Source organism: Schistocerca nitens, chromosome 9 (assembly GCF_023898315.1).
Source record: "Schistocerca nitens isolate TAMUIC-IGC-003100 chromosome 9, iqSchNite1.1, whole genome shotgun sequence".
NCBI classification, from domain to species: Eukaryota; Metazoa; Arthropoda; class Insecta; order Orthoptera; family Acrididae; genus Schistocerca; species Schistocerca nitens.
Genome location: NC_064622.1, coordinates 419,134,637 through 419,147,207, shown reverse-complemented (window position 1 = coordinate 419,147,207; position 12,571 = coordinate 419,134,637). Strand labels below are relative to the sequence as shown.

The 12,571-nt window shown below is 38.7% G+C and overlaps 1 protein-coding gene across 1 annotated transcript in view; it reads right to left on the bottom strand.

The window, feature by feature from the left end:
• LOC126203645 (uncharacterized) overlaps positions 1-6,995 on the bottom strand; it is a 461,213-nt gene extending 454,218 nt beyond the window's left edge. The window contains exon 1 of the mRNA XM_049938023.1: positions 6,970-6,995. The gene's annotated coding sequence lies outside the window, so the exon portion shown is untranslated. The remainder of the gene's footprint in view (positions 1-6,969) is intronic.
• Positions 6,996-12,571: the final 5,576 nt, after the last annotated feature.

Below are 12,571 nucleotides of genomic sequence, written 5' to 3'. Positions count from 1 at the left end.
TTGTAATGTCAAGTTGTTCTAGTTTAAGTGTTTCATGATGTTCTTGGTTTTTGAATCTATTATGCTTGCAACTTGAAAGTAACTGGAGGTACAGTCTGTAGAGATGTTTTTGGATAACTTACTTGGGGCAGAAATTACAACATTGTGGTTGCTTAAGGTATTAATGACATTTATAAGCCTAATCATGCAAACCACACAAGGGTATTTAAAATTTTGATTGTTTTAACACTGTTTTGCTGGATTGTAAAGTTTTGCTATACGAAACTGGAGTGAATTGTTTTATTGGGGATGATTCTGAAAGTTCAAGGTATGTGTGTAATGACAATGGTAAAACAATTGTTATGTTACATAATTAATCATCTATTCGAAAAAGAATTCTATATTGAAGTCTGACCCACTCAAACGATCACCCTCCCATATCCTTTTTCCTCCAAGGGGGTTTGAATTATGTGGATTGTAATCATTTGTAGGTTTTTGAATTATCGAGGCAACTGTTTCTTAATATCTCTCCAGGGTTGCCACAAGTTTCCTCATGTGAAATTCCCTGATATTTCTCTGATTTCTAGATAAGTTTTAGTATTATTCCCTGACAAATTTTGATCTCAAGAGTAAAGAAAGACTTAAGTTGATAAAAAATGTAAGGACTTCTGGATTTATAAACTTCTGAACAAAAATATTAAGTAATAACATCAACATCTTTTGTAATGAACTGTTTTTAGATGGAGAAAGCAAGCAAAATGGTATATATGTTTCATTAAGACCACTGATGTTATTTTATTTCAATAAAGCAAAACACATTGATGACAATAATAGGCATTTTGCTGGAGTCGCAAGGCAGATTTAAAATACCTTCACTACTTCCAGAAATAACCTCAGAAAAAAGTAAGCCTCTTGAAGGAAATATGTAAGCTGAGGATGAGTTGTGTAAACCAACAGTAAGTGCCTGCCAATAAAATGCTGCTTCTACTACGTTCGTTATTGTCGGTTATTATCCACTGTGATATGGCAATTATTCTACAGGTATTGTGTGAGTTTTCCTTCAAGAAATACATGAGTACATATCATACAAACTGCAGTGACTGCCACAATTTTCTTTTTCTTATCATCCATACTTTCTAATATTTAAACTACTTTAGAAGTGTCAAAATGTACTAGAATAAATAAAATGTCCATAAAATGCTGCACTGTTCAATGTACTTACAGTGAGACAGTCGCAATTCCCGAAATCCATCGCCCGTGGCCTCTGGCTTGCAGAGGAACACCACAGTCCTGGGTCCATGGTTAAACCATGAAAAGGCCCTGCATTACGCCACACACAGCCTGAAGACTGGTTTGATGCAGCTCTCCAAATTACTCTATCTCATACAAGGCTCTGCATCTCTAAATAGCTACTGTACTCTACATCCTTTTGAACCAGAGCACTGTATTCATCTCTTGGGCTCCCTCTATAAGGTACCCCTCACACTTCCCTCTAATACTAAATTTATGATCCCTTGATGTGTCAAAATGTGTCCCATCAACCAATCCCTTCTTCTAGTCATGCAGTGCCACACATTTCTTTTTTCTCCAATTTTATTCAGTAATTCCTCATTAGTTACATGATCTACCCATGCAGCCTTGAGTATTCTTCTGTAGCACCGCATTTCAAAAGCCTCTGTTTCTTCCAGTCTAAAGTGTTTATCATCCACTTACATACAGAGCTACACTCCATACAAATACTTCCAGAAAAATACTTCCTCAAGTTAAAATCATTATTCAATATTAATAAATATCTCTTCTTTAGAAACATTTTTCCTGCCATTGCCAATCCACATTTTACATCCTCTCACTTTGACCCTCATTAGTTATTTTGCTGCTCAAACAGCAAAACTCATCTAATACTTTAAATGTCTCATTTCCTAATCTAATTCCATCAGCATCACCTGACTACATTCCCTCATCCTTGTTTTGCTTTTGTTAATGTTCATCTTTTAACCTCCTTTCAAGACATTGCCCATTCTGCTCTTGTAAGTTCTTTGCTGTCTCTGACAGAATTACAATCTCACTAGAAAACCTTTAAGTTTTTTTTTTCTTCTCATTGGTCTTTAATTCCCACTCCTAATTTTTCTTTGGTTTCTTTACTGCTTACTAAATATACAGATTGAACAATATCAGGGATAGGCTACAACCCCATCTCACTCTCTTCTCAGCCACTGCTTTCCTTTCATGCCCTCGGACTCATAATCGACATATGGTTTCTGAACAAGCTGTAAATAACCTTTGGCTCCCTGTTTTTTAGCTGTACCTCTGTCACAATTTTATTCCAATCAGCATTGTCAAAAGCTTTCTTCAAGTTTATAAATGCTGTATATGTGAGTTTGATTTTCCTTAATCTATCTTCTAAGAAATACCAAAGAGTCAATATTGCCTCACACGTTCCTACATTTGTCTGGGATTCAAATAGATCTTCCCCAAGGCCAGCTTCTACCATTTTTTTCATTCTTCGACAAATAATTTATGTTAGTATTTCACATATTAATGTACTGTTTGGTAATATCCATACCTATATACATCTGCTTTCTTTGGAAATAGAATATTATGCTCTTCCTCTTTTGTTAGGACGAAAATGACTATTTCGAAAAAAGAAAAAAAAGGGGAACTACTTCTCCCATACATTAATTAGCTAGTGTTTTAATTTAACACTTCAGAGTGTTTCAGCAACTTCATGCAGATCACAACCAGCTACCTACATACTTGCAAACATAACACAATTTATATTATTGAGTATTCTTGAGTATCCTTGAGTACACAGCACATAGAATGGATACTACTTTATTTTATTTTGACTTTAAATATTTGGATATTTTCAGTTTCCTGTCATAAATCAATTTATAACCAATTATAACTTTTTGCACCAGAATAAATAAGCTCCATTCTGAATACTAGAGATTAATATGTAATCTATATAAAATTATATTTAATTCTAATATTGTGTTAGTGAATTTATGAATTCGCCCTAAATTCACTTTTATCATCAACCAGAAATACCGGTATAACTGACATGTACTGGATTTGAGTATATGTACTGACATGTAAGTATATGAATTCTTAACTCCCTGTAGAGGCTTCTTCAAGATATTTTCTTGTCAACTTGACAACAGAACTGATTCAGACAAGTACATGAAATGTATTTGTAGTTGCAAATATTGACAAACATTAGCTGTATAATGGAGTGACAATGAAAATTTTTTTGTGCCGGACCTAGACTTGCGGCAGACTTCTGGCTTATTAATAGCTGTCAGTTTGCCATTAGGCTACCCAAGAATTCTCCATGGCTAGACCCAAACTTTCATATGTCGTCAATCTGCACTTGTACATCTGTTATGTATATTCCCGTACAGGAGAGATATTTTAATTGAAAGTCACTAGCCCAGTATTGGTGGATAAATAAAATATTGCAGTGGCTTTGTTGTTCTGAAGCACTATGCAATGTTCCTTTACACATGCATGCATGTGGAAAAGAACAGGCACAGCATGGACAACCATCAGCTGTATAGCTGAATGACAATGATGAAAATTTGTGCTGTACCAGGACTCAATTGCGGATTTCCCACTTATCGGGAGTGGTCACTTTACCATTAGGCTATCTGAGTGTGACCCACAGCCATGCATTTACAACTGGCATTCGTATGTTAACTACAGGGGTGACATTTTTAACTGAAAGTCACTTGCTACATGTCGGTGTATGGTTACAATATTGCAGTACCTCTGTTGTTCATCATTATGATGCAATGTTCTTGGAATTCGAATGATCACATAGATAATATTTTGGGGGAGGTAAACTGAAGACTTCATTTTACTGGCAGAGCACTTAGAAGATGCAACTGGTCTACTAAGGAGATTGCCTACATTTTGCTTGTCCATCCTCTGCTAGGGTATGACTGTGCAGTATGGTACCCTTACCAGATGGGATTGACAGAGAACATTGAAAAAGTTCAGAGAACGGCAGCTCATTTGGTATTATCAAAAATTAGAAGAGAGAGAGATGGACATGATACATGACTAATGATTCCATTCACGAAAAGAAAACTGTTTTTGAGAGTAGTGACATCTTTTCAGCAAAGTTCGTTTTTGCCATTCTCTGTTACAGAGTGGAATGGTAGAGGAATAGTGAAAGTGTTTTGATGAACCCTCTGCCAGGCACCTAAAGGTGGCTTAGAGTATTCATGCAGGTGTAGCTCAAGGTGACACTACTTCAAGAGGTGCAATGAGATTTACTGTTACTTCAACACTGATGTTGATAAATAAAATGATGTACTATTATGTAGGAGGTACACTACTGGCCATTAAGATTGCTACACCATGAAGATGACGTGCCACAGACACGAAATTTAACTGACATGAAGAAGATGCTGTGATATGAAATGATTAGCTTTTCAGAGCATTCACATAAGGTTGGGGTCGGTGGTGACACCTTCAATGTGCTGACATGAGGAAAGTTTGGGTTGCCTGGTGAAACGTTGTAATGCCTCATGTAAGGAGCAGAAATGTGTACCATCACGATTCCGACTTTGATAAAGGTTGGATTGTAGCCTATCGCGATTGCAGTTTAACGTATCGCGACATTGCTGCTCGCGTTGGTTGACATCCAATGACTGATGGCAGAATATGGAGTCCGTGGGTTCAGGATGGTAATATGGAACGCCGTGCTGGATTCGAACAGCCTCGTATCACTAGCAGTCAAGATGACAGGCATCTTATCCGCAAGGCTGTAACGTATCGTGCAGCCACGTCTTGATCCCTGAGTCAACAGATGGGGACGTTAGCAAGACAATAACCATCTGCACGAACAGTTCTATGACGTTTGCAGCAGCATGGACTATCAGCTCGAAGACCATGGCTGTGGTTACCCTTGATGCTGCATCACAGACAGGAATGCCTGCAATGGTGTATTCAACGACGAACCTGGATGCACGAAAGGCAAAACGTCATTTTTTCAGATGAATCCAGATTCTGTTTACAGCATCATGATGGTTGCATCCGTGTTTGGTGACATCGCGTTGAACGCACATTGGAAGCGTGTATTCGTCATCGCCATACTGGCATTATCACCTGGCATGATGGTATGGGGTGTCAGTCTCAGTCACATCTTGTTCACATTGATGGCACTTTGAACAGTGGACAATACATTTCAGATGTGTTATGACCCGCGGGTCTACCCTACATTCGATCCCTGCGAAACCCTACATTTCAGCAGGATAATGCATGACCTCATGTTGCAGGTCCTGTACGGGGCTTTTTGGATACAGAAAATGTTCGACTGCTGCCCTGGCCAACACATTCTCCAGATCTCTCACCAATTGAAACCATCTGGTCAATGGTGGCCGAGCGACTGACTAGTCACAATACGCCAGTCACTACTCTTGATGAACTGTGGTATCGTGTTGAAGCTGCATGGGCAGCTGTACCTGTACACGCCATCCAAGCTCTGTTTGACTCAATGCCCAGACGTATCAAGGGCGTTATTATGGCCAGAGGTGGTTGTTCTGGGTACTGATTTCTCAAGATCTATGCACCCAAATTGCATGAAAATGTACTCACATGTCAGATCTAGCATAATATATTTGTACAATGAATACCCGTTTATCATCTGCATTTCTTCTTGGTGTAGCACTTTTAATGGTCAGTAGCGTTTTTTAGGCACAAAAATTAATTTTGAATGGTGATAGTAACTGCAGATCCAGATGTGATGAGATGAACAAAAATGATGTCATATTCCTGTGTCATATCTCACAACAGGACTGGTACGTAGCGCTATCATCACTATCTGACTGCGTATGGGGTATTCTTGGTGTTGTGGTAGGTAATTGCAGATGGCCTTGTGATCGCGGTTGAGTAGAGAAACATAACAGCTGCGTAGAATGTTATTGTGAATGATGTTTTGCAGTATCTTCAATATCTTGGCTATTTGAGTATCAAGTCATGGCAATATAGCTGTTTTGCAAACCTTATGGACAAAAAGTTTGTAATTTTCGCGAGATGTGTCTTTGCCAAGTAATATGGTTCACTGAAATGTGGGCCACTCATAGAAAGAACTGCTACAATGTATTGGAGAAGGTCACAGAAAGAAGTGCGCAATGAGAAGAACGGAAATAACAATTTCATTCAAAGTAGAATTACACTAAAGTGTCCGCGTTTCCTGATGGTCCCCAGGTTTACAAATGGCGGGGCATGGTTCTTAATGGAATGTGTGATCACCACTGATGACAGTGCATGCTCTATTGCGTCCTCCTATGCTGACCGTAAGGCTGGTAATAATTTTTTGTGGCAGGGCGTTTGATTATCTACCAGCAGGACTGAGATCTGACGGATGGTCCTTGGTGAATGTGGATATGCTGCAATACGTCTCCCTAATGGATCTCACACGTGCTCGATGGGATTTACGTCACAAGAACGGACAGGCCAGCCCATTCACCAAATATTCTCTCACTGCAAGAGAACCTCCAACAGTGCTGTTCGATTCCGCTGGACATTATTGTTCATCAGGGGCCTTTACGAAACTTCAGCGCTTTCATAGTTTTAAATAACGACAGTATTTGGAATAAGAATGTAGTTGGGATGATAGTTGTGTGAACTGAAAACAAATCTTTAAAAATAAACCGAAAAAGCGAAATAATAATCATAAATTTATGACGCACCCTTTTCTATATATTTCCACACAGAAAATTTGAACGAAATTGTTTCCAGAGCTTTAGTATACCTCGCTGTAAACGATATATCGTATAAGAATTAGACCTTCATGAACTTTTTATTTTTCATTTTCCTTAAGGGATACGAAAATGTTGGTTGATTTAGTTAGTCCTGAAATGGCTACATGCAACTGCCTGTAAGTAAAGTATGGATATGGTAAATACGATCCTGCGTCTGGAAACTTTTGTCCCTGTGACTTGCTTATAGCGACAGCAAATACAATTTTAATTCGCTTCTTACCTGGTATTCACCCAGACCTCAATAAATTGTAGGCCTAACTGTATTTTGGGATTTTGGTTGCATTTATTACTTCATGTAAGCACGTTAGGCCGTATCAGCAATACGTAAATCACAATTTATGTTGACAATGACTAATATCTTTGTCGTTTCGAAACGTATATTCGTTTAGAAACGTCAACCTGTACGACGGGCAGAGATAATCGACTACTGCAGTGGTCACTGTTATTATCTATGACACTGACGTATACAAATTATCCAGTAAATAAGAAGTTATTACAAATAAGATAATATGAAAAATGTGTCTCTTGTTCGTGAGTAATATGATAGCTTCACAAAATACAGGTATGATACCGGGCATCCATGATGCTCTTTTGCCTACGATAGTTCAAAATTTTCGACAAACAGTAACTTTTTAGCGCAAACTCTGTATGAAGTATGAGAAACAATTAAAAATTCTCTAACGATGCCTCATTCATCTCTGCACGATTAGAATGTCTTGAAAAAGAGGAATGTTGACTTGACAAATAATATTTATAATGAAAATTGAAACCAGTGCCGAATGCACCTCCGGAAACACGAACGAGGGAAACAAGTACAGTGTCGCAATAACGTTGACAGGTGGGTGTGAAGGTCATTCCGATCAAGTAACATTATGCCTTTGCCCACCATTAACACCAGCACCACGAAAACAATAATGTTCAACAATGTTCCTGGATGCATTACCTATTACTACCTCTCACCACATGGGGAAGATCCAGCTTCCCAGAGATAGTGTTTTGGTACAGCAGTCGATATCTACTATGTGATGCACAACACTTGACATGTATTTACATTCCCCTAAAAGCTAAAAGTGTCAGTTTGCTACAATGGAAGAGTAAAAAAAATGTATTTCACTTTCTGACTTCCAGTAATAGAAAAAGATCCAAAAATGTTGTACGAAAGAGCTGTTGGCTGTGATCCAGCTCAAAACACTGTGCTCTAGAGTTTGCCTTTGTCGCACCACACTCGGGCCTCCAGTAATGGAAGTTGGCTGATAGGGACCGATGTCCACTCAGGTGACTGCAAGACGTCATTTCCTCAACCAATGATGTATGCTGGTGCACTCGCTCTGCCAAGCATGAAATTATATCCTTTTTATTCTGACTTTTCATATGAAATATCTGTGATGAAGCGAATGAACACAGTGCAGTAACTAAATTGGTGTGGCCATTTCTCAGGCAGAGTATGTCATGGCGATGTTTAAGTGTTAAGATTTCCATGGGTAAAAAGACAGGATTATTAGTTTGTAGCTGTGTCTGTGACAACCACAGATAAATTATTCTCTATTATAAGTTTCTTTTCTCAGGCATTATCTCTCGATCTGGGACTGTTATACTCTGAAGATGGCTTCAGAAACATGAAGCTCTGGAAACTTGATCTGTATTGAGAGTTCTGCCATGAAGCAATTGCAAGGTTGGTGATGCATAACATACATTGCTGCAGGTAGGCTAAGTGGTTCGCAGTGAATGCATTCAACAATGCTGTTAAATTTCTGATGAAACAAGATGCTGAATGAAAGTGAATAGGCCAATGCATGTACCATTGTATAACTAACACTCTACTACAAAGGTAAAACAGATGCCCTACACTGATCTCAGTGAATGTTTTTACGAGAACTATTAAACAACAATAGTTACGCCCAATGAGTATTCTCATGTTGCTCAAATAATTTGTTTATTGTTAACAAAAATCAGTTTTAAATGCCAGGCAAACATTGCTGACTGAACTGATGTTAGCCTCACAATGACGTAATGCTTCTGTTGTGGTAGCAGCAGGACCACAGCGTCTCCAGCCAATAGGTGGTGTCTTGTCAGTGTCCATGACGTCGGCATGTGGTGCTGCTAGTGTGTTGGCTGCACTTATAGTAGGCGGATGCCCACCACAATAGGAAAAAAATCCTCGTCGGTGATGAGCTGTCCCCGTTGTCTGGAAGGTGGGTGTCCTCCCCAATAGTAATGACTTTGTCACTGCTGGCTGACCCGTCACATGGGACATTAGGCCTGACCACGACAACCAAGCACACCTGTGGACAACAAAGACGCTAATTTAAGTGTTGGTGCCTATGCCAAACGAGAGAAATGTCAAATTTCAAGCTGTATGCCAAAACACATAGACCTTACACATAAAGAGTAGAGGGAGGTGCATATCACAATGAAGAATTCATCAAAAGGAGTCAGTTTCCAACTTTGAAACCAATTTTAAACTGGAAAAAATTATTACATTTTAGAAGATTCACCTCTTTAGCTGTTACCACGGATTTCAAACGTATAAGCTACAGTTTCTACGTTTTACAGTTATATGAGGGACATCCTTATGTTTTAATCTTGCCATATGGCTTTGTGGTTAATGATACTTTGAGAAAGGTAATGATATGATGTAATTTTTGCCTAGTGAAGTTACTAGAGCCAATATTTTGTTAATTTTTGTTTGTTTCAATGTGCTCATATCGTTTGTTACTGTTTATACCACTAAGTTGCACCATAATATCCAAGAGTGTGAAACTAGCTATGGATGAAACTGGCTAATCACCTAACATCTTTCAGTACAATCTTCTCGTACTTCCAGCCATGTCCAGAAGTTGTACTTCCATGGCTTTCTGAGCAAATGCTGTAAGCCCACTGTGAAGCGGTAACCAACTGTTGCCTGGCTGCTGCGCTCATCTTTACTTAACCATGGAACCAGCTGCTCCTAAGGCCATCCACATGAGACTTTGAGGATATAGCCTTGGATACTACTCGCAGAAAGCCAAGTTGTTGTTACTACCTTTTCTACAACTCATTCGCTGTCTGCTTCTTTTACAGCAGAGCAATTCAAAGATGATGTCTTTAGACAGGTGAATGATGTAGCTAAGCACTGTAATCATTTACAAGTTTTTAAGGTCCAATTTTTGAAAGAATATTGGTCTACAGCAATTTAGTGAGAACCGCTGATAGATTTCTGGACCGAAGACTAGTAGTATCAATCTGGTCAGGGCACAGGAGGAGGCAGTCTGTAAGTACTGATGTGGGGGTGGCTGTGCAGTTGTTGCTGTGGGTATAAAACTTTTGTTACCATACTGTGTTTGGTGAGAACTTGTAGCACCACTCCATGACAATTACGAGAATTATGAACGTTTTCTCGAAAGAGTCTAATATTCTCATGGCCCTTACAGTATAGTGCAAGATATACCACAGCAACTGAGAGAAGGCGGAAGACTGGTGCCCCTTATGATGATGTGCATGACAAGCAACAGAATATCAATTATTCTGATGACCAGTTTTAAGTAATAGTGAGGAACATAAATAAAGTGGGGATAGCAGCTGACACAGGTGACCTTGGTGGCGAGGAGGTGCAGTCAATGGGGGAACAAGATTGCTGAATATCTTGGTTGGGCAGTTGATGGTACGTTCTAGTGAACTTGGTAGGAATGGACACAATGATGAGTGGGGGAGACATTCCTGCACCACCGAGTGTGTGTGAAGAGTCACCTGACTTGCACACCAGTTATTATTATGACATAACTGAAGGATTAAACGCTGCCGGTACTTTGGGATAGTTTGACAGTTTGACAAAAAGCAACTGACTGGAACAGGAACAATAAGAAATAAAAATTCGTTGTTGTGGGACTTCAGGCTCCAGAACAGTACAAGAAAGACTGCAAGGAAGCAAGCACTTCTGAACTGCAAGCGAGAGAATTCAAACAAGCATGTTCATTACAAAACGCAAGAGGGCCTCTAGACGAAACTAATATGATTTATAAATTCGTATTTGATGGGGATTCCAAATATGAACTGCCATCAAGGTTTGACAGCGCTCATGCAGTGTGCTTTTAGACTCCCAGGCTGAATGGTGAATAGGAAGAGAAATGATACACATTCGATGCCTGTGACTGAGTTTGGTAAAAAAAGCCAAAATAAAAGAGTTGTTGTATGGAGGAGAGCTGGTGCCCATTTCAGCTGATGTCAATCCGACTGTAAAAGTAGCCGTAGGTGGCTTAGAAAGTGAGGTATTGGTTGACACTGTTCACAGATTTCAGTGACTTCACCCAGCAAAATGGACACAGTACTACTGCTGATATGTAACGTTAAAATTTTTGGTGCTACAGGGATGGTGTCGAAAAACAATCCAACATGAAGTCAAACTACTCTTGCAGTTCAAAGTTTTGGTCACAGAATTGCAAACGTTAGAGAATTCAGAAACTCAGTGTTAACATGATCATAGGTATCGATTTTTTAATATGCATTGTTGTGATGTAAATGACGAGTACTGTTGTATAATAATGTACATGCAGTGTTAATATATTTTATTTCCTTGGCGCTCCTTAACAACTAAATAACTAAAGTCAGTATTTTATGTTCAGTGGTTGGTAAAACGCACCTGTGTGTGGTTTTTCTGTATATTGTTGTTGTTGTTGTACGTGCTTTGCGTTGAACCGGTACCTAATAAACCATGTGTATTTCCAAATATGCAAATACTCGTTTTCTAACAAAATCTCAGCAGGTTATGGGCCCAGATGCGTGCTAAAAGGACACTTGTACGAAAATAATAACGTAGCTCTGTGCAAAAGGTTTTTAAATTTATCTCCAAGAAGACGTTTTTGAAATTATTAATTCCACGCAACCAACGATGAATTCATCGAGAATTATCAACATCGGAGTTGTGGAAGGCAAAACAAATTGGAACACTTGGAAATACAAAATAAGTATTTGTCTACGAGGAATTCCTGGCGCACTTGATGTTGTGGAAGGCAGGTTAGTGGAACCTAGTATTGTTTCAGAAAGTGCCACTGTTGAACAAAGAGCGATCTACAAAACTGCTTTAGAAGCTTTTAACAAAGCAGACAGCAACGCTCTACTTGTTTCGACTACAAAAACTTTGCAGAAAATAATCCATCTAAACACAGCGTGTGAAGTGTGGATCGAATTACACAAAATATTTGATGGTGTCTTTGAAGACAAAGTTTACAACATTTGTTTGCAGTCCTTTAGTTACAAAAAGGCTCCTGAAGACGATATTGCGACACATATTTCCAAACTGAAAAATTTGTGGAGTGAATTGAAACAGGAAATGACTAAAGATATCGTAAATAATTCAGAAATGCCTGATTTGTTTTTGATTTGTAAAATATTAGGTACACTACCAGAATACTATTTTTCGTTTAAATCTAGTTGGATGCTAACGTCTAGAGACGACAGAACAATTGATAATTTAACAAATCAATTGTGTGCATATGAAAAAACTCTGAGTACAAAGGAGGATGATTGTTGTAAACAAGAAGCCCTCACTCGGATGGCAAACCTCCAAAACCGGCTACCACAGATACAAATATGCTACTTCTTGCTGTGACATCTTCTTTGATGAACTCTGAATGTAGAAATGAGGACTGGTATATAGACAATGGTGCAACAAGTCATATTACAAATGATAGGAATTGTTTCAAAACATTTCAGTCTTTTCTAACTAAACACTCAGTTACTACAGCTAATGGTGACATAATTGAAGCAATTGGAAAAGGTTCAATAGACATTGAAGCAGCAGTTGGAGGAAAATGGAACAAAATTACCTTGACAGATGTATGGTATCT